General features: G+C 40.1%; 1 long non-coding RNA gene across 4 annotated transcripts; it reads left to right on the forward strand.

Moving 5' to 3' along the window:
• The first annotated feature begins 6795 nt into the window (after positions 1 to 6795).
• Positions 6796 to 12236, forward strand: LOC127327561 (uncharacterized). 4 transcript variants are annotated; one of them, XR_007868611.2, is made up of 7 exons: positions 6796 to 7532; positions 7856 to 7934; positions 8194 to 8450; positions 9734 to 10006; positions 10139 to 10226; positions 11509 to 11605; positions 11753 to 12236. It is a non-coding gene; the product is annotated as an uncharacterized lncRNA (long non-coding RNA). The 4 variants fall into 4 exon arrangements; XR_007868612.2 differs by having other exon boundaries at positions 9734 to 9800; positions 9876 to 10006; positions 10139 to 11605; XR_007868610.2 differs by having other exon boundaries at positions 10139 to 11605.
• Positions 12237 to 12507: the final 271 nt, after the last annotated feature.

Here is a 12507-nt window from a genome sequence, read left to right on the forward strand (position 1 = left end):
TAGTCACCATCATCTCCGCCATGCTCGACTTGCTCTACCTTCAAAAGGAATCGAGCAGGGGCGACCTGTAGCACCGTCGTCGACCTCACTTCTCCAACGGACGAAGCTAGCGATTCCAGCGATACCGGCCTCCATCGACCTCGCCGTGAAGCCTGGCGTACTCCTGGTGAGCCGCTGAAGCCCTCAGCATGCCCACTTTGCTTAATAGCACGCCGTAGCGCCCCCGCACTGTGTCTCTATCTCCGCCGCCGCAGCACCTCGCCGACGACCACGCTCCGGTGACCAAACCGGAGCGGCGCCGCCACCACTTGGTCCGTCTCATCTCCCTAGTTCCAACGAGCACGCGCACGCCCCGCGGGAACCTGGGAACGCCGGCGCCGTCCTTGACTGGCCGCCGGTGGTGGCCATGGTTGCCACGTCGTCGCCACCATGGCAGCCAACGTGGCCACAGCCCCACCAGTCAGCCTCTGCGGGTAGATTTAGCCGGGTAGCCTTAGTAATTATTCGTTTAAATTCAAATTCTATAAATTGCTAAAACTTTACAAGAATTTATTAAATTCATTTTAACACAAAAAATATAAATGAGATACCAAAATTCTTATAAAAATAAAATCTATTCAATTAAAATATAATATGAAATTTTTATTTTTAATAAAATTTAATTATTTAATACTTACTATATAAGTCTTTTATTCTAATTCTAAATTCAATTTAAATTCAATAATTAGGAAAAACTTCTAAATTCAGTAAAAACATTAAGTAAATAACGAAAACATTAAAACTAATTTTATTTATTTATTATCTTTCTAAATCCTTATTAGAGGGATTTAAACCCTGGTTAATAATTATCTTAATTTTTAATTCTTTAATAATAATAAAATGTCAAATCCAATATTATTTTCATTTCAAAGTTATTAATAACTTCAACCTTATAATGAAGTTATTAACCTAAGAACTATATGGTAATTAGGAGACCCTAATTCTATTATGAATAAAATTATAACCTCATAATTTTATGTGGTATCCTAAAACCCTAAATTCATTAGGAACCCTAGCTCCATTATTACATGTGAACCCTAACTTACTTATAAACCTAAACCTTAGGTTAAGCATGTGATCATGATATTTTATTTTAATTCATAGGTTCATAATTAGCAACTCAATGCTTGTTCATATTCATATAGAATATAAGAACCCTATCACTAATTAATTGCTATTTTATGTTATCATCCAAATAAAACTAGATAATCAAGTAGAATCAACCAAGTGTAAACCCTAGTTCCAATCCTCAGAGACATCAACCCTAGATATCCATGCTTCGCATCACACCATTGTGATGAACTCTAATAGCAACCATGCCTAATACTTTGCATCATTTGCCATACACACTAAACCCTAATAGTGTTAGATGTTTATAAACCATCTTATTTAGGAACCAATTATTCTTACTTAGTGGATCCAATAGCAAACCCTAGACAATCTCAACCTTAATTGAGATACTTCTTATAACTTAAGAAGTATGTTCTTTAAAAGTTATTCTTTTGAAGTAAACAGAGAGTCATCATCAACCCTGCCTAATAGGACCTATAGACAATAGCCAGCTATCACCAACAAGATATACCAACCTTGATAACAACCATGTATAATTAATTGCTTAAGTTGCATATGCTTAAGTAAAACTATACAAGTTATAGCTATTGACGAGTCCAACATTCTTGAGATCCATCTAATCATTACTCCATAAACTTGTTAGAACCATAGGAAACCATAGAACCCCACAAACCCAATTGTCATACTTGTTCTTTATCAAAGAACATGTTCTTCATAATTTATTCTTTTGAAGTATATGATAAGTAATCATTAACCATGTGATATAGTACTAAAAGCAACAACTGTTCATTACATGTTACAATTATACCAAATGCTATTGTTGTGTGCTAGTAATGTTATTATTGTAATATATTGCACCACTTGTTTATATTACTAAGTTAATCAAATTCTTAATAAGAACCTCGTTTGTGAATCACTCTAAAAGTGCAACACACACTAAATCAATCATACCAACTCACTAATCTTAAATCATCGGGGTTAGGTCACGCTTAGAGCGATTGCATCTCATACTTATGCATTATTGCATCCTTGCCAATCTTTTAAACATCGTCCTTACCGGACGATGATGTTATTTTAGAATTTGGAGTTATTGCGTATCGAAGACCTTGCCTGCATCATCTTGCAGTCAAGAAAGGCAAGTTCATCGCTTGCTCATATCACTTTGAGTATTTTTACCAAATTACTTGAAAAGTACTATACTTACCACTCTTGCATGAAAAGCAAAATACTACTTTCATTACTATGAATATGACTATGTGGTGGGCAATGGAACCATGGTATGAGTATGGTGGAGGTTCCATTGCAATGGGTTTGTGTCCATCTAGGATTAATAACAAATATTGTCTAGTGATTCTTGTGCCATAATACCCATGTTAACCATAAGATCTGGAGTGGGACGGAGTAGTCATGTGTGTTCTTTCCTCTCGTACATCAACGGATGCGCTTACCGTAGTCACTTGAATCCCGAGGGACAAGCGGAGTTGTTGGGGAGCCCTAAGTCCCCACGGTAATGCGGTCTATGATGGGTTGCAACAAGGAAATAATATTGGATTTCAAATAATCATAGTGGAATCAATGGCGCAGAGTCAAAAGAGGATTCTGACTTAAGGCTATTGATGAACCAATTCAACGAATCCACTCGTAACAAATTCATTATAGGATTTTTTTTTAGAATGAATTGGGAAGCATTAAGTCAAAATACGATAAACACACCTTTACCTTTTCCTTGAAAATAGCAAAGGAATGCTCCTAATGGAACATGTGGGAATAGTCAGACTCCTTCTACACATTTCTGAAAATGGCTTCCCGTCGCTCACAGCAGCTTCTCTAGTTTCATTATCGCCAAAAACAAAGGAAATCGACTTAGTCGCTCGCTTGTACCTCCATTTCCAATTGCTAATTCACGCATGTTGTACTTCTCCATAGTTTGCTCGAATCTAACCAGCGAAGGAATCGGGTCGAGAACCTGGTTATTGTCGAGGTCGGAAGGTATCCAAAGGGGTACGCTGACTGGCGAGGACCCAAGGTCGGAATTGCAACAAAGGGTGGGTGTGCGAGATCGCGGAGGAATGCAATATTGACTAGGACCTTATACCGGGCCTCACACCACGGAAGTGTGAATGGGGAAATTGCCCGGTTGGCACCAAGGTTAAGATCGCTTATGGGTAAAACAACACACCTCTGCAGAGTGTAATGAATCATGACCTATCACTCCCTATTCCGGGTTATGGAACTATGAACGCTGCCGGAAAGGAACTCCATGAAGTTCTAGTAAACCGGTGAAAGTTGACGGACATAGTTCTTCTGAATAAAAGCAACCTTTTGAAGAAATGATTATAAAACCTGCATTGGTATTAGACTTTCTGGTCTAATGTCGTAGCTAGTGCATTAAACACCTCTTTCCTATAATGAACTTGTTGAGTTCGCTAGTACTCATCCCACTCTTAAATCCCCTGCTTAGATATGGAGGCATCGAAGGAGGATCTACAGTGTAACTCGAAGGTCGAGGAGTCAAAAACTACTTCACGGGATAGGACTCCGTCAGAAGAGTCATATACCACATCCAACAAGGAGAAAACCTAGATTAGCAATAGAAAGGAACTAGCTTCCTAAACCTAGCTCCTATTTAGCTAGAATCTATTCATAGCCTTTATAGCTAGTCAAACCTCTACAAGTAGAGTTAGTGATAAGATTAGACTACGAGTCGTTCTTCTGGAGTTTATTTGCAGTCTTACCTCATTGTAAAGTAGGAGGCTATGTTGATCTTATGTAAAGAGTCTGTATATGTAATTCTAGACATGCCTTGGACCCGCATATGTTTCTGTTGTACCACTCTGAGCGATGTAATACTAGTGGAACGGTGTTTCATTGGTGTTATGTCAGACTTGCATACTACACCATGCAGTGGTATGCTGGGTCACCACAGCTGGCCCTCTAGTCGCGCCTATATCCATTCAACGAGGCCGTGCACGCCTATGATGCGGCGGCTCCGATCGGGGCGGCCTAACTCGGGGCCAGGTGCAACACCACTCGGCCTAAGAAAGGTTGAAACCGCTGCATGGAGGTACCATTGCCTGCACCGAATGATGTTCAACACACACGAGCACATGGGTTGCACTAGCCTTTATGCTAGCCCCGGACTCGACCGAACATTACATCAGCCAGACTCTGGAGCTATGTAGAAACCCCCAAAAAGCAGCAGCTCGATCTTTCTCTGGAGATCTAGATCCCTTCACCAGCATCCTTCGCCCTCCACCACGGCGGCCAGTCGGGACTCCGACGCACAAATTTCGATCTCCCACTCTAGGGGCCTTATTAAGAAGATCATGCGGTAGCCTCCATCATCGCCTCCGTGCCCAACCATTGGAGCTCGACGGAAGAGGTTGCACCGCGAGGAAGCACCGGATCAGGACCAAGAGCTCCGACACCGTACCCTACTCCTAAACTCTGGCATGATGCCAAGCCACAAAAACATTAGAACTAGTACCAAACGCCTGTCCCATCGCCGATAGTCGTCGGAGAGAAGAGGGGAGGGGCCGATTGGCCCAGATTTGGAGGTGAGCGGAGATAGCAAGAGGGGCGGGTGAGGGAGGGTGGAGAGTATATCCGTTGATTTTCCTACTCTCGCTCAAGTAATACTCATGGTGTGTTTGGTTGAGCTATGGATTATGAAAAAGCTGTTGTGAACTGTGAACTGTGCGAAAGCTGCTGTAAACTGTGAACTGTGGATTATTTGGAAGCTGTTTAGTTGTAGCAACTGTGAACTGTGGAATATCTGTAACACCCTTAAGATCTAGAGAGGCTGTTTATATCTGAATTGATGAGAAAACAAGGATATGTGAACTAATTGATCAGGATCATGAACTGGGACACAAGAACTTGCAGTAACGGGGAGGACATGCGAGCGGCTCGTCGCAGGCGGGCTGGCCGAGGGGCAACGAAGGTGCGGCGCAACCGTAGCACCCGGCTTGGCTCTGTTTCTGTCGAGGACGAGAGGGGCAGGACGGCAAAACCTATACACCGACCAGGTCGGTGGCTACCGGCCACCACACACCCTGACACCCCCTGGTCGGGTATGGGCCAGGCCCATTTGTGTCTGTTTATCATGTAGCAGTTCGTTTTTCCTTTTTTCTTTTCTGTTTTCTTTTCTTTATTCTGTTTTCGGTTTTGTTTATATTTTTTCAGATTCGAAAATTTCAATTTTTAAAAATTGTTCAAATTGAAAAATGTTTAAATTAAAAAATGTTCAAATTTGAAAACCGTTCAAATCCGAAAACCGTTCAAATATAAAATTTGTTCAAATTCGAAAATTGTTCTAATATGAAAATTGTTCAGATTCGAAAATTGCTCAAATATAAAATTTGTTCAAATTCAGAAATGATCAAATTCGGAAATTGTTCATAGAGAAAAATACATTTTTGTTTAAATTTAAAATGTTCAAATTTGAAAAATGTTCAGATTTTTAATAAGTGATTTCTTTTTAATTTGAATTTTTAAAATTTTGGCAAATGTTCAAAATTTTTTTAAAATCTTTTAGAAAAGAAAACAAATAACAGAAAACAAAAAGAAACGAAAAAGAAAAAATGGCTTACCTGATGTTGGGCTGCGGCCCTGTTAGTAACCCGGGGGGGGGGGGGGGGGGGGCGGGGTGTGCGGCTGCCCCATCGGCACCGACCAGATCGGTGGATTGCATCTCCCGGGCAGGAAGGGTGGGTTTCGTTATATGTTGGAGGATAATAGGCCGAAACGGTACGACTTGTTCCGTGACAGTGGGTAATTTTCGTGAAAGTGGAGGATCCACCGCGATGGAAGCTCAGGACCAGGCCTAGGAATTCAGGGGCCCGGTGCGAAACAAAAATACCAGGCCCTTTTATCAAAACAAGCTATAACAAAATGCCCTATAAAAAGCTATAATAAAATGCGCAAAATACTGTGCGAGTGTCCGGACCAGGTTGTACGATATGCTACAATGGTGACGGTGGTATGTGACATAACTGAAGGACGCCGACAGCGAGTGCCTTCCATCCTCCTGACATAGGCCAGCCCTAACAAAATTTTGTAAAAGAATTGGATAGTGGATAGGTGATTATTGGTGGATTTTCTTTTTCTCACACAAAAGTTACCACGAATCAATGTTGTCCAGAAAAAAAATAGATGAGAAGTTCAGTTCAAAATTATTGTGCCCTCTTATCTGATCACGCAAATTATAAAAGCATAATTTGCAACAGAAATTTGTCAATTAAGTACAAAAATAAATGGTGGATAGTGTAGAAGAAATTTTTATGCATTAAGCAAGCATGAAAGAACATAAGTTATTGACCAAAATTAATTTGGATCGGTTTGGATTGCTCATTTGGGTATTTGCGAGGGGTTAGTGGCAGATAAAATAAGTACTATACTATTAGGGAACTAACTTCTTTTTTGTTACAGTTTTGAATTTTTCTTTGGTTTAATCTAGAGCTGACACGTATGCTACTTTGTAGTTCATTCCTGTGATATTTATTTGGTGTACATTTTGGGTATCGTCTTGGAATTTTCGTGCTCCCTTCCCTCTGTAATGTGCTTCATTGCTGCTTGGTGGATGTAGCTAATTTTGGTAGGCCCAATGTATTGGACTTAGTGCCTCACCGTGCAGTCAAAGCGGTGTTCATGTCTTCAAGATGGAACAATCCAGAGCTCCCACCACTCCCGACCACATCCATTTTTTTTGAGAAAGACCACAGCCATTCTATTTGCCTCATCTCCCCATCTTCTGTCTCATCTGCTTTCTTCCTCCGCACCGTCACCGCCATCCTCTCGCCCTTTTCTGCTCCTACCGATGTGGCCATTGGCCCTGCACTCCCTCCTCTCCCTCTCAAGCCGGTTGGCGGCGTCGAGTAGGAGCTCGACGCCCACCTCTTCCTCCCACAGCGGCAGGCAACACGAGGGAGGAGATCAATGTCCTCCTCGCCAGTTTGAGCGGGGGGCTATGGGAGGAGCGGCCGGTGCTCCTTCCAGATCCATCTACACCCAGAATATGCATCGCTGTCCTCACCGCCAATCCTCCCTCGCCGTCCTTAGTTCACAGTCAGCGGGGACGAACCGCAGGGGCCGCAGCAGCGGCCAACTCCGACCTGCCTCTGGCCTAAGCTACTTTCGTCGCCGTCCCCTTTGCCCCATCCACACCTACCGGCTACCGCAGGTCCCCATCTCCTCAACTTCCATCCGCCGGTCCCATGAACGCGGGAGGCAGCCGGCTGGAGTAGCTCGAGGGCCAGCAGGCATCCTTGACGACCTACAGGCTGGATCTTCACCTCCACATGCGCATCCTCAATTCCATTGTGAGCGGCAGAGGTGGGCACACACTATGAGCTTGAACTCCACCAGCGTCTCATCCACGATGAGCTCTGTTTTTGCTCTTAGTTTGCTACGCGCATTAGCAGGTTCGTGTAAATTTCCAAGTAATTCATGCTTCTGCTCTTCTTGGTCTTTTTTTTCCTGGAGTTCGCTACTGCTTCTAGATTATCTTGTTATGATTATAAAATACTGATAACATGGCGACCTTGCAAGAACATCAATTTTATTATTATTTGATAATAACAAGATTCTGTATTAATCGAGAAGATAGAATCTGACTTGATCAGAGTGGACTCAAATTCACAGTTTATTCAACGGAAATCACCACAAGGAACTTTGTTTTTCTCTCAGTAGTCTCTAGAGCATCAAATCCTCATACCGCTATTTTGTTTTGATCCTTCAACATCAGCAAGTCCGCGCTGCCGCCGCCGACAACTTTCCAGTGTATTCCGAACAAATCTTCCAGCCTGCAGTTTGTACAGTAATAAGTATGCTCTTCTCATGCTTCATTGCTTAGTTAAATCTACTTTCAGTCATTGGTTTCTATTATCAGATATCCATAATTATATTCGGAAAATTCACCATGCAATTCAGACCAATTCAACTGTCACAGTTCATTGAAATTGGACATTGTTTATTATTTCCCTGCTAATTATATTAGCCCAGCGATGTGTTCATTGAAATTGGACATTGTTTCTTATGTTCTTGCTAATTATATTAAGCCCAGCATTCTGTACATGATACCAGGCTTTAATTTGGCATGCCATTTGCAAGGCCCAACTTGAGAACTCCATGGATCTTTCGTTCTTGAGAGCTACCAGATGTGTTCTTCTCTCATTTTCTCTCCTCTGCCGATCCAACACAAGACACTATGCAAAGTGCAGACCTCATTGATCAGAGAGGTCAACAGAAGATCCTTGCACGTATTGATCGCATTTGGGAAAGCAGAGACTACCAGACAAATCGTAATGTATACGAGCTGGGTTCATATTGTGGACTGTGAGGTGATATTCTACAGTTGTTGACACTGAACTTATTTTGTCACTTTGTTCAGTAGAAACAATGCATTGGCCCAACATATTTATCTGTCTTCCTTTTCACAATGGGACACCTTTCAGTATCCTGCTATAAATTATCTGGCTTACTCATATTTTTATGACAAGATTTTCCTTATCTGAGTTCAACAATTACTTACCTACACCTATACTTTTGATTTAATTTTACATTTTTGCTTGATGATCTGCATTTGCAATGAGATTAAAGTGTAAACATTACCCATTCCGAAATTTATCATCCTTCTCTTAGATATTGATCCCTTCAATTGGTCACCAAGCATTGTCTCCTTATACTTCTTGATGAAATAAGCAATTACGCTAAAATATTTGTCCAGACCATAGGGCTTTTTTTGAAAGCAAATCAGATGTTCCATGGCAAGGATTAATACTGCCCTGGCACCATTAATGTCTTGGTTCCATTATAACATCAGAACCATATTTGTCCACAACATACGGCTTGCATTTTCATCATTTTTGCAAGCAGAGCAGCTGTTCCGTACCAACGATTAATATTGTTCATGCCACCATTAATGTCTTAGTGATATTATAACACTATGACCAATACGGCCGAAATCTGTTCTATAATTTCTTTCGAGAACTCCTTTCTTTTTCATTCCCCATAGGTACAGAGGAAAATTTTCTATTTTGTCACAGTAAAAGTCTAAAATTTCTTGCCTTATTGCCCAGTTGCTCCCTTACAGTTGCATGTTACATCACTCAATAGTTGGATTCAACATTTTGCAAGCCGACAAATATGACAAGTTGTATTTGATTCATGTTTAATTAGCACTATTATCATTCTGTATGTATTCTCTGAATTATATGAAGGTAGAATAAAAAAAGTTTGAAATCATTCCGCCTTGACTTTGCTTAAGCTAGCGAATATGTAAGGAAGAAGTGTTTTTAGTATTCCCCTGTTATATAAGCTACTCTGCTGTAAAATTGTCTGAATTTGTTAAGTCATGAGTAGCATTTGATGAATTTAGTATCCATTGCTGATCTCAGTAGCAGCACATCAACACAGAGTTTCCTGTTCCTGTCTTATACATAATAATTTGTTCTAGATACTCACCAAGCCTGGCTTTTGTAACATGTACGAGTTGCTCCAGCTGCTACATTCTTTTCCTTGCATTTTGTTTCTTTACATACATTGTTCGGAAGAAAACACCACACGACACATAGTATTTGGCTCCTCTTTCAACCCAATAATACAATCTTTACTACTATTACAGGGCGACACCATGGAAGGTTGTGTGCTAGCAAACGGCATTGATCAGTACAAATAAGTTCTGAGGAAAGGTCGGTTTATACATTCAAAGATTTCATTGTCAACGATGCATGCAAGAACTACATAATAACAGATCATCCATATAGAATCAAGCTTGCTCAACGCTCCATAGTTCAGGAAATTTTACCACGCCCAAGAAATTTCCCTCTCATTGCATACAATGCAAAGCGATTTGAGGTATTGCAGACTCGCGTAGGAGATAATAAAGTTTTATCAGGTGACTACCCTAATGCGCATTTGCTATTTTACCATATTATATCTTTTCCATGTCTTTTCTGTGTACTGATTTTTTTTCTCTTCGCATTATACTGACGGCAACCTTTTTTTCGTTCTCCTTATCTGGTACAAGATGTTGGATTTATGACAATACTAGCAGATATTATCCCACAAAAAGAAAACCATGATCCATGTAGAAATATTCACCTTAAAAATGCAAGGTACAATTTCAGACTCTTATGCATCAATTCAGATATGTACTACAATTACATTATGCTCTTATGAAGAAATAAAAATAACCCACGCTAACATGTATTTCGTGCTGTAATTGGAAAACATGCCATCTTCGCACTATGGGGAGAACATGCTGAAACCTTTGATGTTGTTTCTCTCTATAGATCTTCTTCCAAAGACAGTATTATTATGTTGTTTGTTGGCATGACAGTTTCCGAGTACTCAAGTCTGTTGGTTCACATTCCCGTATTAATTATTTTCGCTAGGGTGTACACATATGGGAATGTGAACCAATTCTCCTTGGTGCTTTGTTTTAAGGAATTCAGGCAAAAAAAAAGACCAATTATTAATTGAAGTTCAAGTGTAGTGTGTATTTACTACATGTGAGCATTAGGGGGTTACAAGTGGTGTACTTAGATTATATCATACGTGTTGTACATGCAGCTATGTTTGAGAGCCGAGAGACTTGGGGATGCTTATGTTTGGCTGTTCATAAATAGTTTTCTCAATGTGAATTTACATTCAATCTATAAGGGAATCATAAGTCCATATTTCAGTCCCAAGATATTGTTATATATTCTGATATGTGGTCCAGAGGTACCATTGTGTGTATTACTGTTTGTCATACACATACATATCATATATCCTGTTGGCAGTAAAGTTAGCATGTGGTCATATCTAGCCAAGGAAGCATCAAAGATGGCTGTTTCAGAACTCAACAGTTATTTTGGGGTATTGCAGAGTAGTAGCAGGCCAGACATTGTGGAATTTAGTCAAATACTTTTAAATAAACAACATAGGAACACATAAATGATGAAGTTTTAGATATAATATAATGATTTTAGCGTTCAGGTTATAATATTATTGAACCTGTCAAAAACTAAGGTGATAATACACATGAAGGATTAGATGACCTCCACACAAAGTATTTTGGAATGGAGCAAATATGAAATTTTATAAGGTCGGATGTTGCTCTGTTCCAGCGGCATGGTATTTTCTTAACTTAGTCAAGACATGAGAATTTTCATTGTCTTGCTCTATTAAATCTCACAATGAGGAACCTCCTGTTGAGCAAGAGAAAACGACCATAGTTATGGAACCAAAATGTTAGTCAAAGGGTTCGGTGTGGAATTAAGATGCGACTTTGGAAAAAAATCTTGGAGAAGGTTATGCAAGAGATCTGTAGATATCTTATTTGTTTTGCTAGCTTAAACTACATAACTTTGTAAGAGATTTGTTGCCTGCTACATTTGCTGTTATGTTGTACAGATGAGATGAATATGTTACACAATCTAGAATACTTGCCTTCTCACACGAGAATGAAAGATTGAGAGAGAAGGAATGATGAAGGAAAATATCATTTTTGGTATGATACTTATTAACTGCTATGTGAATATTGTCTTATTTGTTTCTTGCAACTCAATCTTTGTAAATTATCCATTTTTTCCATGGTAAACATATACAGCTTTGTGACATTCTAAAATAGTTCTAAAAACACATTTTATTTACGAAGGTCGGATTGAAGCCTTGATTTGAATAAGGGAGCTCATGCCAAAGACCAAAGAAGATGCACATATTAGGCATAAACTTAGATATCGAAGCCGCACGATCCATCTACACTGCCTATCACAAGGAAGCAGACGCAGAAGAAATGACTCCTCAGGAAGGAAGGGGAGCATCTCCTCAACTGGATAGATGTTGGCTGCCCAAATGATTTGCAAAGAGGAGCCTTTCACAATAAGCTCACCGGTGGTTCTCTTCTTTGCCATAATAAGCAAAAGCAATGAAACTGAGACAAGTAAAAGAATCAAGATGATTTTCCTGTCATGTGTTTTAGGCTCTGGTTATTACCAAGTGTGTGTCATATTTTAAATTAAATTGTACTGTTTTATTTATGTGTGATGGTGTAATGAAATTTGTGACTGACATACAAACTTACCAGCTAATTTGCATGTTAATACACCCATAATGTAATTCATGTATCACATGCTTTTACACATCTTCTCTATGGATGGTTTCTCCGACAACCAGTATGAATATTACTGAAATCGACAACTAGCATTCTAGAACTATGCAGTGCACGCCATAGAGAAGACCATCGTTTATTCTAAGCCATATTCGGCACGGCGTGCCGCCGTGCCAGATTTGCTAGTTTACATTAACGGCCTAACAAGTTGTACTCAAGCAATGATCTCTCCATTTATCGTTTAGATAATACTACGGTCATGCAGAAAGGAGGGACGATGGAGGCGTGGTTTATTAATGCTC

Source organism: Lolium perenne, chromosome 1 (genome assembly GCF_019359855.2).
Source record: "Lolium perenne isolate Kyuss_39 chromosome 1, Kyuss_2.0, whole genome shotgun sequence".
In the NCBI taxonomy this organism is placed as follows: Eukaryota; Viridiplantae; Streptophyta; class Magnoliopsida; order Poales; family Poaceae; genus Lolium; species Lolium perenne.